Source organism: Amblyomma americanum, chromosome 2 (assembly GCF_052857255.1).
Source record: "Amblyomma americanum isolate KBUSLIRL-KWMA chromosome 2, ASM5285725v1, whole genome shotgun sequence".
NCBI classification, from domain to species: domain Eukaryota; kingdom Metazoa; phylum Arthropoda; class Arachnida; order Ixodida; family Ixodidae; genus Amblyomma; species Amblyomma americanum.
The window spans coordinates 10,248,437-10,256,240 of NC_135498.1; positions in this window are offsets into that span (position 1 = coordinate 10,248,437).

The following is a 7,804-nucleotide window of genomic DNA, read 5'->3' on the forward strand; positions in this document are numbered from 1 at the left end:
GAGCACCGGACAATGGGTGTGTCTTAATATGTTGCTCCCTTAATATTTGCATGGCTTATTTCGACTTTTTATGGATTTGCTTAATTTTAACTGACTTACCTTTGTTGATAATAAGCCGAGCACCAGACCAGGGGAAAGCTTGCACCCATTGTATCCCCGGTGTGTACCCGGAGGCACTGGGCATCAAAGCCCGCACCTCCCGCATGCAATCCAAACTTGAGGCTCTTCAGCACGCGATAATGATGGAAGCATTTGCGGCGCTGCAACAAGCGCAGCGCTCGCAAATGCTTCCATTGGCAAACCAATAAGTTCGAGCACAAGCTTCACACGCTGAGGACGCCAGGGCTGTAGCTCACTCTCGCTGCGTGCATATGCTGCGGAATTAATTCGAGCTCCATTGCCTTTCTTGGGCGAAACGTGGTCGATAGATCAATCCTTGTGCATTAGCTAAATAGGACGTGCAGCTGGATGAGAAAAGTGGGGTGGGTGGGGGGGGGTGGGGGGGGTTGATGAGCTAGCTGCAGAAGGCATATTATGGAACCCGTTTTTTGAAGGCTCCTTTTTTCCTCGTGATGTCTTGTGCAAAGTTTCGTAGCCGCGGCACTGTGTCAAATTAACTCTCAATTCATCCTTGTTTGACATTACTGCAGCGATTACTATACAGTGAACCCTCCGCTTTAACGTCACTAACATTATCCGCCCTTTGGGCCTCGAGAACAAGGAGAAAACGTTAGGCTTGTTCTCGGACATTTCAGATACTTAAGTGACTTAACGGTTGGTTCGTCGCATGGACGATGGAAAGGTTTTCCTTCCGCGTTCGTCGCTGGCCACCGCTCGTTGTTGATGATGATGATGATGACGAAACTTAATTTCCTCAACCATCGAATAATTGTCAGATCTTCGAGTGGCGTCAAGCCTTTTCTTCTTCCCGATGTACGGCCTCGATGTACGGTCCGAGCTGGTCACTGTGTCCTCCCACTCCGCTTGGTTAGAGGGACCCGTGGGAGCTAGGTCCCCAGGGCATCCGCATAATGCAAGCGTTTTGACTTTAATGTTTATGACGTCATCACTGGTGGCGGTGGTAAATCTTTATTGTCATAAAGACAAAGGATGAGGGGTTAGGGGTCATCTTGCAATATCCTACCTAGGGCCCTCACGACGGCGACAGGTGGCAGGATGTCTGTGTTTACGGGCGACCTCTATAGGGACCAGCTCAATAGCCATAGTTGTCTCTTCGAATCCGGGGTGAGCAACGCAGTCTCCCACTGATTTTAGCTTGAGAGCTGGAGTGGAGTCCCTGAGGGAGTAACCCATTAGGGCACTCGTATAGGTTGTGATTTAGATTGGCTTTCGAATAATTGCGTAAAATGCAGCGGGATTGATATACCGCGGGGAACATAAGGGAATATATGTATATAGGGGATTCGGAAAGGTACGGGTTTGCAATTGCCTCCAGGCAACTTATTGCTCCGGTTTGGTTAGGCATTTGTGCGGATTGAGGGGGGGGGGATATTTTAATCTTTCATTCTGGTAATGGAGAGTGATCTCATGATACGTGACCATGCGCTCCGTCGGCGATCGCAGGAGCGGGTCGCTCACAGCCCGGTTGATGAATCCTCGGGCAAGGTTGCGGGCGAACGTGTTTCCCGGATGGGAGGAGTGGGCAGGGACTCATATGATGCGGATTGTCTATTTTAGCGGTTTAGCTGCGTCAAGCGGTGCAATGCCTGCGGCCGCCGGTTTCCTCTTTCCCGTCGTTCTGAAATACTTTTTTTTTGTCATTTTGACAAACTGCTTTAGCGACGCAGGGAGGGAGATGCAAAGAATATAATGCAATCAACTAATCATCATCAGCCTGGTCATACCCACTGCAGGGCAAAGGCCTCTCCCATGTCTCTCCAATTAGCCCTGTACCAGCTGTGCCCACCCTATGCCTGCAAACTTCCTAATCTCATCCACCCACCTAACCTTCTGCCGCCCCCTGCTACGCTCGCCTTCTCTTGGAATCCACTCCGTTACCCTTAAGGAGCAGCGGTTATCTTGCCTTCGCATTACATGCCCTGCCCAAGCCCATTTCTTCCTCTTGACTTCGACTAGGATGTCATTAACCCGCGTTTGTTCCCTCACCCACTCTGCCCGCTTCCGTTCTCTTAACGTTACACCTATCATTTCCCTTTCCATGGCTCGCTGCGTTGTCCTTAGCTTAAGCTGAACCCTTTTTGTTAGCATCCCCGTTTCTGCCACGTAGGTGAGTCGATAAGATACAGCTGTTGTACTTTTCTCTTGAGGGATGTTGGTAAACTGCCATTCATGATCTGAGAGAACCTGCCATATGCGCTCCACCCCATTCTTATCCTTCTAGTTACTTCCCTCTCGTGATCCGGATCAGCTGTCACTACCTGCCCTAAGGAGACGTATTCCTCTACTACTTCCAGCACCTCGTTGCCAATTGTGAACTGCTGTTCCCGTGCTAGAATGTTGAACATTACTTTGGTTTTCTGCATGTTAATTAATATACCCACCGTACTGCTCTGTCTATCTCAACCCAATACGTACGCAAAAAAAAAAATCTGAGTTGCTTAAAAGAGGCCCTGAAACTCGCTCTTTCGCGCACTTCCCGTCTACTCCTTCCCGTCTACGCCCGTTTAATTTCCGCAGTACTGCCGCTCTTTTCATAAGAAAATACCTTGGAACGGCATCACTCGTAAGACGTCCTGCGTTTGTCCAAGGCGTTTGTCGCAATCGACAGTTGAACTTGTAGAGCATCGCTCTTGAAAGGTTTTATACATCCGGCTGACACGATATATTCACTTCACCAGCTGCTGTCTGTGAACGCACCAAACGGCGCCTCGCTTCTCCCAGCTTCCAGCCGACGTGCGCATTTGCACATCTCGCCCCTGCAGGGACTACACGTCACTGTAATGAAGGAATGCATTCCAGGCCTCCAACATCAGTTTTCAAGCAAGCAGTTTACGTCCGCCCTAAGGATTAGCTGGATGATAGTAAAGATTTTCTGGCAACGGTCAAAGACCAAACGAATTTAGAGAACAGTAAACAGCGCCTATATATGTATTCACAAGAAAACAATGCGTGCATGACTGCCTGTAGGCGGCTGCAGGCGACGCCAAATTGAATGTTCTGTGGTAGTGAAGATCCCCATGTGGTGGAAACTATTCCGGAGCCCTCCACTACGGCACCTCTTTCTTCCTTTCTTCTTTCACTCCTTCCTTTATCCCTTCCCTTACGGCGCGGTTCAGGTGTCCAACGATATATGAGACAGATACTGTGCCATTTCCTTTCCCCAAAAACCAATTATTATTATTATTATGGTAGTGACGGATGGTTGTGGCGGCGGCTAGATGAGGCACTGATCAGCGCGAGAGTTTGCTTCCAGCTTACACCTGCCAGTCTTTCTAAATTCCTACCGGTACCTCCCATATACCCCCGTACTCTCACCCCAAGACCACCCTTACCCTTAGGACTAATGTTCAACTAGCCATGTCCTTCGCCAGCTGGCCACCGTATGTCCCAGCGATCCCAGAATGAAATATTGAATCAAAAACTGATAAACAAATACTCGTATAAAATTTTTGTGATCTTGACTCGGTGGACCGGAGTAAGGGGCATCTGCGTTCCGTGCTGTGATCTGCCTATTGGTGTTGGCCTGGTGCTCTTAGAGAGTATGTTGAAATGCGGACGATCGAGCAGACGTGAAACAGCTTGAAAGTACAAGATCAAACGAAAAACGAAAGGCTGAAAAAAAAACTACGAATAAGGCAGGTATACTAAAAAGCGGCGCCATACATTTTTTTTCTTCCAATTTATTTCTCGTCACAGTTGTTTTTCAGCGCGGGTGTCACCCTCTCTCATCCTTCCCCGCCACGGCGTGAAATACCGCTGTTGCCTTTCTCCCTTCCCCAATGAGGGGAGGACGGCATGGAAAACGAGGCCATCGCTTTACTTTGAACGGGCAGGTGTTACACAAAGGTAGTTTAGCACGGAAAAAGCCTGGTTTTTAGCTGTGCTCACGTCGCGACGTTGTGGCACCGCCGCCCCTACATCGCTCTGTTCACTTTTAATTTTTCTTGCTCGCGGCGAACCACAGTTGCCCGCAGAGCAGATCTCACATGGCATTCTGTAAAAAGGCACCATGGTGCAGACATGGCCGTAACTGAATTCCGGCGATGCGATTGCAGTAATGCTATTTTGAACGCTATTAAGGAGCTCGAGCCGCGAAAAATCTGGCGTTGTCGTCGGCGTCGTTGACCGTGAGCCCCGTTAGGCCAGGATATACGTAGAGTAAGCGCGCCGACATCTGGTTCGGAAGAGTTAATATATGAAAGGCGCGCATTCACTACATGCGCCTTTATTCACGGTTAAACCTGGAGCCGTCGTGGCGGAGTGTCAGCATCGCCGCCTAAAACGCCAAAGGCCCTGCCTCCACAAAGGGTTATTTTTTATTCAGTGAGTGTGAGGGGGGGGGGGGGGCACGTGGTCGGTCACGTGGTGCGGAGCAGCTGCCGGCTGCGCCATGGCTGGTCACGTGACCAGTCACGTGGTGCAGTTTCCAGAGGATGCGCAGACCGGCGAGGCGCGGCGGCGGCTTCAGCACGCCAGCTGTGCGCCGTGTGACGTCACTGCTCCTCGCGCATGCGCAGCACGGCTCTCCAGGAGCCACGCGAAACTGCTCAGCTTCGGTCAGTGTAGCTTACGCCACAAAATCCCCAGAAAAGCAACCTAAGAGGCACGTGGGCTAGGTCATGTAACCTCATGGCGTCATCACAGCCTGCCAAGCGGATCGTAAGCAAATTGCGCACCGTGACAGGCACCAGTTAAATTAATGACTGGTCGTGAGACGCTGCTCGGAAAGAGTAACCTGGTTTACACAAGTCCCGCCGCTGGCAGCAGCTGGCATCGCAGGACAGTGGCGCATCGCCTAACCGCTGCACTTCTGTGGCAGAAGGTGTATATGAGGACTCCCAGGGATCTATGAATGCAAAGTAGAGAATGACCATTTCTGCTTACATTGGCATTAAGCCATTTAAGCTATCGCTTCACACCGGGGCTGAATTGTCCCCTTCAATTTTTATCTTGTAATAAATTACTTTTATCGTGCAATACATATTACTTTGGAGCAGTAATTTCGAGACAAAAGTAATTATTTACGAGTTACTTTCATTCGAATGCACCAGCTGCTCGAAAGAAGGAACTCTATGCAGCTTCCTTTGTAAGGGTGGAGACACCCACTGTCTGATCTAGACACCATTTTGATTCACAGAGGTTATGCGAACCCTTACAATGCAGAGAAAGGTGCAAAAATTTATTCTGAAATAAGACTTCAATGTGTGGCAGCAGTATTGAAAGCTCTCATGTGCCAAACATGCTGAATTCCGGAGTTTCGGAGAAATGTTTTGATGTGGCTAAATGAGCGCAATTAAAAATTTTGATAGGTCTAAACGAGAGCGTGATTCAAAATGGCAGAGATGGTACCCCCCTACCAAAGGCAGCTGTATCAAGGCACGCAATGCCCGGCAAGCCTGAGCCAGTATATAAGGGATTGGCAAGCATAGCCAGAATTGACTAGGGCTGTGCGTCTTTGTTGTCGAGTCGCTGCCTCCAATCACTGCCTCCAGGAGTGCATACGTCATTGTCCCTGAGACAGCCATATGTAAGGCAGCGGTTGGGGCGCCGAAGGGGCAGATGCATTTTGGAGGTAAAAACTAGTGACGAGCGCGCAGAGATGCTTCCAAGGTTGTGTGTCGGCTGCCTATGCCGGCTAAGGGCATAACGGTGCTTTGTTTCGCATGGGGTGTTGGGGGTGATTCCTGGGACCACCGAAGAAATAAATGACCTGCTTCGGAGTCTTTAAACAGTGAAGACAGCTTCTGGCAGCAAGGTGTAAATTGCTGGGTTCGCCGCTCATTTTCAGCCTTGCACACATAAAAGAGAATTGGCAGATCACAATTACAGCTAGCTCGCCTGAAATGTACAATCTCCAAAAGTAAGTGAACAATTAAAAAGTAGTAGTCGATTAAGATTGGTATTTTCCTTGCCACTTCTATTAGCGCAAGACATACGCACACAAACTATGTGCCGGTGTGACTTATTTGATCTGCTCGCTTAAAATCATATGTTAATTTTCACAGCCAGCTGCCAGTGCCATGTGTCTGCAAAAACGCTGTCCGCACTAATGCATGAGCTGAAATCACGATTGAGCGAGAGGGAGCCAGTTATGCACCCTTCCTTTCCTCAAAATCATCGGAGTCTGGAATGTTGTCAACACCAACACCATTGAACACAATAAACGCAGACAGCTTTTGTTTTGTATATCCTGGATTAGCTGAGCTAATCCACAGCCTTTTTTGCATACCATTCCCAAATGGCCACCTAGCCAGCGATTTCCCACCCCTCAAATATTGTTCCTCGAAATTTCCCTTTTCCCTTTTAAAGTGTTCAATTCGACAATTTTTAGAATGAAAGCTCTACTTCTCTCGTACAAATCTGAAGGTCATGTGGCTATGATTTGACCTTCAGACCAGGAGGAGCAGAGGCTTTGCTCTGACGTCATGCCATGTGACTCACCACAGCTCACCAGGGGCTAAGGAAGAAATAGTTTTGAAGCCTGGGAGGTGCTGTTGCAGAGCGAGGACCCCAACGTGCAGCGCAAAGCAACTCGCATGGCTGCTGAGGCCGTGAAGCATCAGGTATACACCGTCCTCAGCCGACCGCCTCTCCTCCTGATCGGACTTAGGCTTCAGCCGAGCCTGACAGCGGGTAGGGAGACTTATCTGCCCGAAATAAAGTTTTACTGCACTGGACAGCTGCACACGTTGAGCCGACGGCGCTCGCTCACCATCGCGACTATCGAATCACGTGACACTCAGTGCCTCGCCACAGCCACGTATGCGGAGCTGACTGCGCTCTCGCAACTGCCGCAAATCGCGAGACGCGCCGTTCGCTACATAAAAGCGTGTGCTTACCTGAACAGAGCTTTCACTCATCTTACTAGGTTCAGCCGGGTTGAACCACAGCTAATTTTTCTCGCTTCCTCCACCAATCTTCTAACCTCCCCTTTGTTACAGTCGTGCTTTTCTCATCCATTTGTCCGCCCTGCCCAGTATGGTGCCTTGCTACATCGAGGCACCCTACTCCCCAGCAAACCCCAGCACCCCCACCTTCTGTCGCAGTTTCCTCGGGAAGGGTGGGTCAAAGTTCTGTGCACCTCAAAACTAAGTGCTCATGGTCTCCGTTTCAGTTCTACAGGCAGCTCATGAAAACTACCGGGCCACTTGTCTGCTTATGTGCTATGAATGCGAAAGCATTGTGCATTACTGCTGTTTCTGTTGATGGGTTTATGCAACTTAGTTTGTGTTGATCAGCAAACCGTGCATCATTCGGAGCTCAGAGGGGTGAATTTACGAAGAGTCCTCATGCCACTACCAGTGCAGTGACGCAGAGATTCAGCACTGAGCCACTGCACTGGCTAGGTGTCTGCTCCTGTCACGTAGAGCGAAGCATGTTGCTCCTTACCAAGCAACTTCTCTCACAGCTGGCATGACGCTCCTCCAAACTTATCCGAGCTACTACCGAGTAACTGGTAAGGTTGAGTAAGTGTCCACACCATCTGTACACACATTCTGTGGTGCACCACATGGCTGTGGTAATGCTGCACTTCAAATTTAGAACTGTACATTTTCATTCTCAAAACTTCTGTTCTAGCTTCGAAAAGCAATGAACTGCCCCACGAGTTATTAAATGCTCGTTATGTCCTGTTTTCGCACCCAATATATACTCCTAGCACCAA